We start from the raw sequence: 13592 nt of genomic DNA, 5'->3' as shown, positions 1-13592 counted from the left end.
TTTCTCCGGGCAGGCGCCCAGGGTGGCGGCCCCTGCGGCCGAGCGCCGGGAGCAGGTACGGGGTCCAGGAGCGGGCCAGGCGGGGAGGGGCGTGGGTTGGTCTCGGGTGTGTGTGTTGGGGGGCCGCCCAGAGGCGTGTGGTCCAGCCGCCCGGCCCCGCGGCGGGGGTGGAGCGTTGTCCGGGTCAGGTTAGTCCTGTGAGCCCTGTGTCTCCGCTGCGCGGAGCGGCTCACAAAGCGTTTTCCCCCCTGGTGGGTAACCCCCTCCCCTAGGGTGGTCAGGGCAGGACCTCTCTAGGTCTTCTCTGGGCGGCGGAGGAAACGGAGGTTTACAGGGGGAAGTGACTTGCCCAAGGTCACATAGCCGGCGAAAGTCGTAACCTGGCTGGGACCCAGGGTCACTATGGGCCGGCGCGGGCCCGGAGCAGGGGGCGCTGGGAGGAGGAAGAGCCCCTAGCCCCGGAGAACCGAGAGAGATTGATCGCGGAGGAGGGGGCGCTAGGCCTCGGCCCCAGGCACGCCCACCCAGCGCTTTTGGGGCTGGCTTAGGAGAAAGGATCTCTTGCAGGCTGGGACGGAGGAGAGCGGCGGCTGATTTGGGGGATTCTTGGTGTCCTGGGGAGCCGCAGGGGGAGAGTCTCCTGTGAGGTTGTTCTCTCTGGGAAGAGGGCTTTCTTGAGTGAGTGGGTCAGAGCTTCGGAAAGTTCTTATTGCGGGGACCATTTGGTCTCTGCCAGGCCACCTTTCCCACCACTGCACGGACGAAACCAATCCAGCTGGAATTAATAGGTGGGAGGCCTGCCTGCTTTTGTGGAGACGCCTGTAAGGTGTCTTTTTCACGAAATGGCCCGAGTTTCGTTCCTGCCCCAAACAAGTGTATATATGGCCCTAGTAAAGACGTTTCTGCCACAGAAAGCCAAATGAGGTTTTCCCAGGTGGTCTGGACCTGTCACACTTGGGGAACCCCCAGAGAAAGCACAGCTATCCCAGGCGTGAAGGGGTAGGAAGTGAGAGGATTGGGACAGGTCACCCACCTGCCTGGCATGGAAGAGGGCCATGTACTGCATGGGATTCCCGTTTTTCTTTCGGGTGGGTTGTTTTTATTGTGGATGCATCTTGGAAAGGGAGTTGGGGTTCTAGAGGCAACGGAGAGAGAGTAGTGTTATAGTCAATGAAGAGGGTCCTGTGGAGTTAGAAAACAGAAGCTGTAGAATGGGGGAAAAGGAGGAAATTTAGTCATTGTGGGGGAAGGGAGATGAAAGGGTTGCTTGAAGGGAGGGGGACAGTGTCTACTGTAGAGAAAAAGATTGGGCTGTTTTAAAGAGGGAGCCAAAGGTAATGAGCTTGAAAGGAGTCTGTTAGAGGTGGATGGTATCTTACAAGGTTGAGTAATAGGTATTGGTCTGCAATCACATCATTTTCTTTGAGTAAAGACAGTTGTAAGTACTTTTACATAATGTTTTGGGTACTCCCCATCCCCCCCATTCTCTCTCCTGTTCTAAGGCTGCTGGCCGTAGTATTGTCTTGGAAGTAAGCCTTGACAAAAGAGGGAAGGGAAAGACTAATTAGCAAATGCATTAATTAGGGCTCTTTGTCCAAGATGATTCCTTGTTTAAGTCAGCTGTTTTCTTGCTGCCCTCCCGCACCCTTTCCAGTTGTGGTGGCTGTTGGCAAGGTTCTTTGGGAAGAGCTGCCCTGATTCAGACAAGATGGGTTAAATTTTTCTAAAAAACTGAGAAAAACATATTTGACAGATAAATATATAAGTATGAAAATTTACTTGTCAAAGACTTAAAATCAGGGAAGTGCAAATTGAAACATCAGTGACATGCCATTTCACACTCATCAGATTGGCAGAAATTAAATGCTGTGATAACCAAGTGTTAGTAAGGTTATGGGGAAATCACTTTTATATACTGCTAGTGGAAATGTAAATAGATACAGTCGCTCTGGGGAGTAGCATAGTGATGTCTAGCTGAAGGAAGGCAAGCAAATCCGTTCACCTAAAATGCCCATTTCTGGGTATATACTTTAAGAAATCTTTGCACACTTGTCCAAGAAAATAAGTACAAAAGAAGTACAGGAATGTTTATTGCTGCTTAAATGTCCACCAATAGGGAAATACATAAATTGTTAGATAGTCCCACACAATTGAATATTAGAGCACTGTGAAAAATAAACTATAGCCACATGCATTAAAATGGTTGAATCTTACAAACATAACAGGGGCTGGGGGAGTAAATAACAGAAGAATTATTAGAGAATGTTTCCACTTGCATAAAATCTGAAAACATGCAAAATAATATTGTCTGTGTCTGTGTACATATGTAGTAGTAGTATAAAAACATTCATGGTAACAACTAACACCAAATTCAGAGTAGTGGTTATCTCTCAGGAGAGTGGGTGAGGAATGGGATTGATCAGGGGTACACAGAGGGCTTTAGTTATATCTTGTATTCTATTATTAAACCTGAATCAGATAATTGCAAATTAAGATTTGCTTATCTTGGATGTAGGGTACAGAGATATTTAAATATTTTTCAGATATTTGAAATATTTCTCAACATGCAAAATAATTTCTTGTTTACATAGTAGAGGGTTTTTGTCCCTTAATAGTGAAACTCTAGCTACAGGATCCAGCCCAGCACAGCCTGTTAGGCATGCTGGCTGGTGATCCTTTTCTCACCTCATTCTGACCCACAAAGCCTAGTTTTGTGATGGATGACTTTTATTTTGGAACAGCTGATAGGCACGTGGAGGATTTCCCAGTCTTTCTAAACTTCCTGGTGGACCTAGGTCAGCAGTTTGAATTTTGTCAAAATATAAGTGCTCCAGGACATTCTGATCTATCAAATGTAGGGAGGGACCCAGAAATCTGATTCTGAACATGTTCCCTAGTAGATTCTCATGCCCACTAAAGTTTGAGAACCACTGCCTTAAGGTTTCTTCTGACTCTGGGCTGTACTTCTTCTCAGCTTTGCCCAGCCTAGTCCCCAGGCTGCCTTCTGTTGCCCCTCCTGCATGACTGGGACTAATTTGGACCCATGTGATATTTAGCTCTTTTGTAGGGCATAAAAGAGTGATCGGGTTGGAAGCCATTGAATGTTAAACCCTTCATAATCCAGGTTGTCTATTCCTCTTATTTTCATGCAGGTAGCTAAGGGGCCCACCACCCACCAGGGCTGTTTATCAGGTTTTATAAACTTTAACCACATGTATCACTGTGTATGGTTTTATAGTTAGGATAGGAGCAAAAAAGTGTCTGACTGAGAAGGAAAACTAGCAAATTGGAGAAAGTAAACCCCCAAAGGTAAGTGTATGTGATCATGCCTTTCTCTGCGGATGATAGTGATTGTTTGCATGTTTTAGCTTAGCACATGAATTTGAAATTCAGCTATTTGAACCTGTAGTCAAAGATTGGGGGCTTTAGGAACAACTGATTATTCCTCTAGATGGAAGAGTTTCCTTTCTCTCAAATTTGCTAGTTTTCCTTCTTTGCTAGACCCTTTTTCCTCTGGTCCTAATATGTTTATGAATGAATTTATATTAACGTGTGAGAATTTCTGGTAATGAAATTTGTGAAATGCTGTTTGTTGTTGGTGGCGTTCTTCTTTTTGGAAACCTACTTTGGAGGTGCAGTTTTGCCCCAGGGCTGCTGATTAGGGTTGTATAGGTTGTCCTCAGCACTGGGTGCTTGTTTTGTTTCGCAAGTGGGAGTAGAAACCCATTTTGTGCTCCGCTTACCAAGATGAACACCTTGTGTGGAAACTGTGTCCCCTTAGTGGGGGCACCCTTTTCTAATCCTCACAAAGGCCCTAGCATGGCCCTGCGGCTTTGTAACTGTTGGTCCGGCTGTTACCCGTCCATACTCACCACAGGCTCTGTGAAGAGGGCTGGTCATTGCTAGGCCTGAGACTCCAAAAGAGTTTTCTCCATGTGAGCTTTTCATGGGAAAGGGCCTACCCCTGGCTTTTCATTACCATGCTCAGTTGAACCAAAGAGTTTAACCAAAGAGTTCAGCTCAAAATTGTAAAATTTGTTATGGGTCTGGAGAAATTGTACAGAATAAACAATTTGATAAATACCATTATTTATGGAAAGACAATGAGAAAGAAATCATTAAAAAGACAAAAGCATCTGGTAAGTGAAGGAGAGAAAGTAGCTATGCGCCACATTTGCTCATGCAGTCACATAGTGCTCACTTTGAGGGGGAAATACGATACTATTTTTCTCTTCCTATTTCCCCCTACACTAGTATTCCTGAATTTCTTAAGACCTCAGGCTTTTTAGCCAATTTTGAAAATATTTTCCCATTTGTATTTTCCATAAAGCGGTTGTTTACGCTTCCTGCTGTTTCATTTTTTCTTGGAGAGAGAGGAAGGGGGAGTGCTGAACCAAGGGCAAGACTGGACTTCCTACTGCTTTTGCAAATAATGGCAGTGTGGTTTTTCAGAACAGTTGTCATGGAAGAGTGCTGTTCTGCGGGCTCAAGGGAGAGGTACAATTGGAAGTGGTTTCTATTGTCTTTTTTATTATTATTTTTAAACATAATTGAGGGCGATGGATAGAGGGTTCCATTGTGCTTTTGCTGCTGTCTTGAAGAAATTGTTTTTTAAAGAAAATGTATGTAAATAAAACTGAAAATGTTTAACAGAACTAGTCTTACGCCCACGCAAGGAGAATAAACAGTTCTCACCTATAAGCCTCACCCAAAGCAGTTTCAGGGTTTTTTTTCTGTTCTTAGTTTAAATGGATATTATTGCTATTCTAGGGACTGCTTGGGACAGTTAACCATGTTGGTCAGGTGGAGGAGAATGATGGGATTATACTAGAGTTTATCAGTAGCCCCCTCCAGTCATGATATGGAAAGCTGTCACTGTATTGTCTGCTTTTGTGATAAAATATGTGTAGAAATGAGGGAGAGATTGTAAGTTTTGATATAACCATTTGACCCTGTTGAAAGAAGGGAAGAAGTGGTAAAGAGGAAGAAATACATGCATGGAAGAGAGAGCTGCAAGCAATTAAGTAGTAGAACATTTTGTAGTGCTTCTGGGATGTACCTTGAGTTGAAAGTCACCTGTCAGTATCTGTTCTGCTTCAGCACCTTTGATTTCAGTGTTTGCAGATGGTGCTCACTGATCTTTAGTTGAAGTCTGTTTTGTTGTCACAGAGCTGGAAAGCGAGCAGTTTTGAAGACTACACTGAAGTAGTAGGGGAGGTAAAGTAAAACAAGTATTCATTTCATAATCACTTGTGCAACTAGAAGATGGGACTCTAATAATTTAAAAAAAGTATTTTCATTTGGCTTTTAGACTATTTAATTTTTTAAAATTTTTAATAGATTTGTCTTCCTATGTAGATTTTTGCTGCCGCCTGAATACATGTTTGAGTGAGCACCTACTGGATGCTGGTAATACCAGAACTAGCCACTGATTCATTGGGGTGATAGCTTCACTGTCAGAGAGTTCATTACCTGAAGTACTGAGAACAGCACAAAGGAGTATGTTTCAGCTCCTGCTTTCTTTTCTCCCCCTTTTCATGCTCCCTTCTGTTCCCTGGCCTTTTGGGCTTGGTGGTGATCTCTCCATCTGTCAGAACAGGTCCTGTCCTTTACTCTCCTCATGGGAGGGGTACAGAGGCTTTGTAGAACCTTTGGGCTGGACACCCACAAGTAAAACCCCTCGAACAATATTGAACCAGACCCGAAGGCCTCCAGAGCGGCCCCAGCTCCTCTTCTTTCGTTGCTGCCTATGTTGCCACCACCCACACTTTGCTGTGGAGCCTGGAAGGTGCCCCCCTCACCCCCAGTCATACAAAGAGGCTTTGTGCTCTGAGGATGTTTTAAAGGCGGGATCACTGTAATTATAATTCCCTAAGCACAACCAAGTAATGGGGGCAGACAGGGTAAAGATGGTATCCAAGTACTTGTTGGTAGGGAGAAGTCAGGCGGGGATTAAAAGCATCTGGAGACAGTACCAAAATGGATAATGGAGCGTTGTTGGTAATGCTGACAGGAATGTGTTTAAGTGAGTACATTTCAAGGTTTTAAATTCTAATACTTGCAAGATACGTGAAGCTTTAAAAAGCACAAGACAGCCGGAACTTTATTTTTCTAGTCTAAAACTGTAACTGAAAAGTACTTTACAGTGGGACTTCCGTGATGGCACAGTGGTTAGGAATCCGCCTGCCAATGCAGGGGACACAGGTTGGAGCCCTGGTCCAGGAAGATCCCACATGCCGCGGAGCAACTAAGCCTGTGCGCCACAAGTACTGAGCCTGTGCTCTAGAGCCCGTGAGCCACAACTACTGAGCCCACGTGCCACAACTACTGAAGCCCGCGTGCCTAGAGCCCCTGCTCCACAACAAGAGAAGCCACCACAATGAGAAGCACGCACACTGCAATGAAGAGTGGTCCCCACTTGCCGCAGCTGGAGAAAGCCTGCGTGCAGCAACGAAGACCCAAGACAGCCAAAAATAAATAAATAATAAACAAATTTTTTTTTAAAAGTACTTTACAAGAAGGTATGTAGAAATCCAGGCCTACTTTGTTTTATGCTTGTGTTGCCAGAATGATTGATTGCCCAAGAAAGCCAAATCATGGCATGTTCTTACTAATCTTTTTTTTTTTTTTTTTAAGTTTCTAAAAGTTAGCACTGACTGACATCTTGGGAAGCTGATTTCCCCCTCCCACCACCAGAAAAAAATCAGTGAATCTGGGGATATGTGTTTAGCCTCTATCAACCATCTTGTCATGATGTGCTTCTAAGATCTGTTGGCAATCAATCTTCTAGTGAACACTTTTTTTTACTATGTTAACTATTAGTATATTACTTTTACTAGTGTGTCAAATGTCTTTCTTCCTTCCTGCCTCCCTTCTTTCCTTCCTGCCTCCCTCCCTTCCTTCCTCCCTCCCTCCTTCCCTTCTTTCATTCCTTCCTTCCTTCTGCTCCCTCCCTCCCTTCCTTCCTTCTTTCTTTCCTCCCTTTCTCTCTTTCCTTCCTTCCTTCCTTTCTCTCTCTCTCTCCCTTTTTAACTGACAAATAAAATTGTATGTATTTAAAGTGTGCAGTGTGATGGTTTGATAGTTGTGTACATGGCAAAATGATTACCATGGTCAGGTTAATTAATACATTCATCACCTCACATAACTACCTTTTTTCTTGGTGAGAATGCTTAAGATCTATTTTCTCAGCAAATTTCAAGTATACAATACTATTAACTATAGTCACCATGCTGTACATTAGAGCCTCAGAACTTATCTTATAACTGAAGGGTTGTGCCTTTTGACCAACATCTCATTTCCTCCACTCCCCAGGCCCTGGTAACCACCATTCTACTCTCTGTTTCCATGAGTTTGACTTTTATATTAAAAACCAAATTATTACTATTATTATTTTTTTAGATTCTACATATAAGTGACATCTTAAAGTATTTGTCTTTCTCTCTTTGGCTTATTTCACTTTACATTATGTCCTCCAGTTTCATCCATGTTGTTGCAAATGGCAGGATTTACTTCTTTCTTCATGGCTGAATAATATTCCATTGTTTGTATACACCACAACTTCTTCATCCACTCATTCATCAGACACTTAGGTTCTTTCTCTATCTTAGCTATTGTGAATAATGCTGCAATGAACAGGGGATTGCAGATATCTTGAGGAAGTCTGCCTTAAATTTATCATCATATAAGAACACTGGGTAGTCCATTACAAAGATATTGCCCAAATAATCCTTAGGAAGACTGTATCAATCTGACAGCTAAATTTTATGAGATTTAAAAATATACAAGGTTCCATTTTATCTGCTTTTAATGAAAAGTAAGGATGATTACCCCTGTTTTAGGCAAGTATACTGCTCAGCAGTGACTTAACATTTTACCAACTGTTACTTGGCTGCTTCATTTGTAATACATATTTCTTACAATACATATACATATAACCTCTGACTGTTTACTTCACTGCTCTGGTGGCCAGTAAAAGTAACAATAAAACATTTATTGAATGCCTACTATGTACCAGACACAGTGAGGATTTCAGATTTGATTCAGATATACAACAGTTTAGCAATAGACTCTGACAGTGTGTTAGTTGACCAAACAAATTTTTGGGTTTGAGAACATCAAAATTGCATAAATAGTAGTGATATGATATAATCATTATAATTAACATTGCTAAAGCACAGATCTGATCAGGTCACAAATTTAACTGGCTGCCTTGTAAGTAAAATATTTTTTGGTTTAGCATTCAAGGCCAGCATAATTGGGTCTTCATTATTCCAGTCTCTACTATTCTTCGTGAATATTCTGCAGGGAAGTGTAATGCCCTGTTTCCATGTGTGTGTATCACTTTTTCACCTCTGTTTGTTTGATTGTTGCTTCAGCTTTAATTTTTCCTATCTTCTCCAAATCCTGCTTATTTTTGAATATCTAGATAATAGTGGTCACTTACTGTGTGCTTATTATATGCAAGGCTCTGTTCTAAGTGGTTTACCTGGATTAATTCATTTAATTTTCACTACAGTCCTCTAAGGTTGATGCTTTTATCATCTTTATTGTGCAGATGAAGAAACTGGAGCACAGAGAGGTTAAATAACTTGCTAAAGATGACGCAGCTATTAAGAGTGTTATCTAGGATATGAACCCAAGCCGTCTTATTCCAGAGTCTGTATTTTTAGCCATCATGCTTTACGTCTCACTTTATAGATAGCCTAAGCAAACATAGCAGTTAAGTTTTGGTAACAAGATTGAACATAAGCAAAGGTGACCACTGTCTTAGCCACTAGAGAGAATTTGCAGTCTTCAGTTTTACCTTTGTTCCTCCTGAGAAATACACTCCTTTTAAGTTCTCAATTTTTGTGTTAGGATTATTTAATTAAATTTCTTTTTAGTCATTCATTACTTTTTCACATAATAAGGAGTAGGAGTACCTGCATTGGAGTGGGTTCACCTCAGATCAGGCATATTTAAATTGCTTCTTGGAAAATCTCCCATGTTCTGTGATTCTGAACATTGGTCTTAACTCAGTGCTTGTTTGGTCACTTAAGCAGATACAAAACTTCTCATAGAAAAATTTGGCCCTATTCAGAATCCCACCTTTTTGTGGATATGAGTACCTCCCTCTCTGAAATTAGTGTAAGAATGGATGTTAGACTTCTTTTTAGCCTTCTTAATTTCCATAATAAACTTTGATTTGTCACAAGCTAAAGCATAAATATATCCCTTTATTCAGTGGTATAGAATATGAATATTTCAGGCATCAGTTGGAGAGCCTGGTGCTGTGTTGATGCTGTCTGACATAGTAGATTATTTGAGGAAGATAATGTAGCATAGTGGTTCCCAAATGAACTACTTCAAACTTGGTTGGAATGCTTGTTGAAAATTCTGTCTTTAGGTGGCCCAAAGTTGGAATCTGAGATTAAATTTTCTCAAGCAGTTATAGTGTTTCTAATATTATTTCGTTTATGTTGTGGGCTTAATAGACATTGGTGGGCCATCCATTTAGAAAATGTTCAATGGGAAAATGGGATTCTAAGGTCAAAACAAGGTACAGTAGTTTTAGACTTTTGGAACATGTCCTGTTTTTGAGTTGAGCACTGCCAACTCAGTCTTTTTCTTTGTTTATGGATAGTTGGAAAAGAAAAATGAATTCTCCACCTTTCAAATTACTAAGCAATATGAGAATTAATTCGTAGGAGGAAGATAGTCTTCTATTCAGGCAGGATAAAAGCTGATTAAATCGAGATAATTGAGGAATTTCCACCCATTTACTGGTTTGCATTTCTTTAAGAACCTTAGCATCAGAACACCTCTAGAGTTACAGTATGTTTGGGACTCTAATGGAAGACATTGTTGACTGTCTTTGCTGTATATGAAGAATATGAGTCATGAATTCTTGTGATCTAATTATCCAGTATTTCTATTAAAAACTGTGCATATATTGAAAACAGAAATTACTATTCCATGATATTTTTGAGCTTTAACTTTAAATAAAAGCCACCGTTGTGTGCTTAACAACAACAGCAAACAACAACAGTTAAACCCAAAACCCTACAAAGGCAACAAGTCAAAAGATTTGCCTTAAAGTGAATCTGTGTTTAATTCATGAAATTATTAATGTCCATGAGATAAAACTAAAGTCAGAATTTGACTCTAGAATGTTTAGGTAATTCTGTACATATTTTGAGTCTAGCTTTTGGTAGAAGAAAATCTTTTAAAAATGAACTCTGTCTCAATTGCCATAAATGATTTTAAGAAACAATTGTGTGGGTTGGGGATAGAAATCAAACTAGTTTTACCATACCAAAATCTTTTTATAGCACTTTTGAGATGTAAACATGTTCCTTTCTTTTTTTTTCATTTTCTTTTTTTTCATTTTTTAACATCTTTATTAGAAACATGTTTCCTTTCGAAATAGAATTGTTTGATAGAATAGTTATATTATTTTTCCTGATGCTATGTAATTAAAAACCCAAGGCCCAAATTTATCTTGTCTTGATTAAAACTTTCTTTGTATGGAAGAAAAGTTATCAAATGGAAAAGGTGCTTTAGAAATTTTGATTTTGAGATTGCTTTAAGAAGGGAGAGGCAAGTCAAGTTGGGTTTGGGCCCCACAGAATTGACTGTGCTACTTCCTGTGTCTGGAAAGCTCAGAGAGAGGGGGCTGTGCTGCCTTGGGGCGGGGCATAAGCCTGGTAGGAACTAGAAGTGAAACTGGAAGTGCCTTAAAAGAGCAGATCGTTGTGTTAGCCCGAGTCAGGCTGGCTAAGCAGTGAGACAGTAGGATTCTCAAGCACACATGTATATGTCGTTACTTTGGCAGATTTCCTGAGAAAGTCAACATGTTTGCCTGTGACTCAGGGCAGACCTGAAGACTCCGTGGAGAAAAATGAGAGAAGAGCAAAGGAAGAAGGGCTTTAGGGTGCAGGTTTTGAAAGAAAATGTCAGCCTCTGAGGGAGGCAGCAGGAAGTTAAAGGTGGAATTCTGGGGACATTTTCCCCTCCCCACAAGCTATGTAGAGGTGGAGGCTGCAGTATGGAAGTGGAGGGTAGATACACTTGTAAATGTTGATAAAAGTATCCTCGTTAGAGCAGAAAAGGTGTATCCCTGCGCTTTGTTTTAAAATGATGGATTCCCATTACAGTATTAGTGATACAAACAGAGGTTAGCTATTCGTACGTAATTTTATTATGCCTGGGGTTAACATTCAAATTAACTTATTTTAAAAGAAAAATGAGAACTTATGATATAATATTGACACCTAAGAGCGGTACATTTCCAGGGTGGTTTAAAGGTAGTTATGTGCTATCTGTCATGCACAAAAGATGACACTGCTAACATGCTCTGCCTAACTAGGGCATGCAGTGCTGATGTTTTTCCCACAGGAGTGATAGATTTAAATTCAAAGAGGTTAAAAACCACCGCTCTTTTTGCTGGCCTCCCCCCTTCCCATCCCCAGAAACCACTCATAATACCCTGTGTGTGGATAGGTGCGGGTAATATGGATTGTGGTTAGGTTTATGGCTCAGAGGTAGACCGGCTTTTTAACACTTCAGTTTACTTACGCATCACCCCGGGATCTAGTTAAAAAGCAGATTCCTAGCAAGGGCACAGGTGATGGAGTAGTGGCACTCAAACTTTAGCCTGCATGATAGTTACGTGGAGGGCTGGTTAAAAGGAAGGTTACTGGGCCCCCGCTTCCTGAGCTTTTGATTCACTGTACTAGGGTGGGGTCTTTTAAACAAATTACTAGGTGATGCTAATGCAGCGGTTGGGGGAGTGTGGGGATATTTTGAGAACCACTGAGGTAGGGTGTAAACAACCCTGAGGAGATTCAAACTGTTCCTCTTGGTTTCTTGAGCATTATTTTATAACTGAACTGAAAATGGTGAGAAAAAAAAAGGTTGCGGAAAGTAATAGGGTGATTAATACTGTTCATGTTGAGCAAACAACACCTCCTAAAGCAATTCTGTGTGTTTTATTGTGGTGAGTATGTGTCTGTCTAGAAAAAAGTCAGTGATAAACCCCATCAAAATGATGATGAAAAGTAAAGATTACTTCTGGAGAAAGATCCAGCATTATGGAGGGTGGGATTTTAGCTTTCTATGTAAGTTTTTCATTTCTAATGAAGATATTTTACTTCTATTTATGTAAGTAATTTTATAAAAAGGTAAAAGAAATCTGGGCCTGTACCTTCTATTTACTTCTCCACGCCTGTCCTTCACCCATTTCCACCTGGTTCTCTGCCCCAGGGAAAGAGTTCCCAGGTCTTCTGGTTTCTGGTTGGGTTCAGCCTTAAGAGGATATTGAAGGGAAGAAGAATGAGGTCAGAATATTTATTCTCTCTCCACTCAGGGTAGCCGGCCTTATATTACCTGGGTTCTGGTACTCTGTGTCCTGTCTTTTTGGGAGCCAGAGTGATAATTGTTATGCTATAGCTAGTCCTGTTCATCCCCTGTCGTTTCTGTAGGCCTCACCTCCCAACTTTGTAATTATTACTTTTATAAATAAACCCCCTTCAGATTATTCTAATTTGAGTTTGCCATCTCTTCACTGTTGGGGTAATGACTGATGGACTCTCCATTCTTATTCCTCTCCTTACTATAATCCCAGAGGTAGTGACAGTGCTATTTAGATGTGTATCTTTCCATACATTTTCTATACATAGCGTGGCTGTCAAATAAACAAATAAATAAAACACAAGGGATCATATTGTACTTCCTATTCTTTACATTGTTTTTTTTACATCATACTATATTGCGACCAGCTTTCTACATCAGTGTAATCTACCTCATTTTTAATAACTGTAATATTCCATTGTATTTGATAATGGATGTACCACAATTTAACCAGTTCCTTATATATTTAACATGACATTTTAAATCATATACTGAATTTTCATTAATACTTAGATCTGTTTCTCACTGTTCTATTGATCTGTCAGTATTCTGGCACCAATATTATATGTTTTACTTATTGTAGTTTTATATGGATAAATGCTTTGTAGGGCATCTCCTTGTAGTTATTATTATTTTGAAAAAAGACTTTTGCCTTTCATTACATGCTTTTCCCCACCGTCCGGATATATTTTTTAAAAGTTTTTGTCAGGATTACTGCAAAAATCCCATTGATACAGAGATTGGAAAAGCATTAAATTTATGAGGTTGGAAATAGTTGACCTCATCGCACTGTTAACATCTGTCAATCTATTAACATGATTTCTTTCCCCTTTTCTTATATAGTATGTGCCTTAGTAGAGCTTAGTAGTGCCATAGTATGTGCCTTAGTAGGGCTTTGTAGTTTAATTCACATAATGTCAATTCCATAGTATTTTATGTTCTTCTTTTTTAAAAAATTTTATTTATTTATTTATTTTGGCTGTGTTGGGTCTTTGTTGCCGCACGCGGGCTTTCTCTAGTTGCGGCGAGCCGGGGCTACTCTTTGTTGCAGTGCGTGGTCTTCTCACTGCAGTGGCTTCTCTTGTTGTAGAGCATGGGCTCTAGGTGTGCAGGCTGCAGTAGTTGTGGCACTTGGCCTCAGTCGTTGTGACTCGTGGGCTCTAGAGCGCAGGCTCAGTAGTTGTGGCACACAGGCTTAG

General features: G+C 40.8%; 1 protein-coding gene across 4 annotated transcripts in view; it reads left to right on the top strand.

The window, feature by feature from the left end:
* The first annotated feature begins 8 nt into the window (after positions 1 to 8).
* Positions 9 to 13592, top strand: part of RNF38 (ring finger protein 38) — a 121626-nt gene continuing 108042 nt past the window's right edge. For 2 of the 4 annotated variants that reach the window (XM_024762986.1, XM_024762984.1), the window contains exon 1: positions 24 to 55. The gene's annotated coding sequence lies outside the window, so the exon portion shown is untranslated. Of the gene's footprint in view, positions 56 to 13592 lie in introns of all 4 variants that reach the window. The other 2 variants (XM_024762987.1, XM_024762982.1) reach the window with 2 other exon arrangements.

Source organism: Neophocaena asiaeorientalis, unplaced genomic scaffold, assembly GCF_003031525.2.
Source record: "Neophocaena asiaeorientalis asiaeorientalis breed wild unplaced genomic scaffold, Neophocaena_asiaeorientalis_V1.1 scaffold449, whole genome shotgun sequence".
In the NCBI taxonomy this organism is placed as follows: Eukaryota; Metazoa; Chordata; class Mammalia; order Artiodactyla; family Phocoenidae; genus Neophocaena; species Neophocaena asiaeorientalis.
This window is presented reverse-complemented; position numbering and strand designations above follow the sequence as displayed.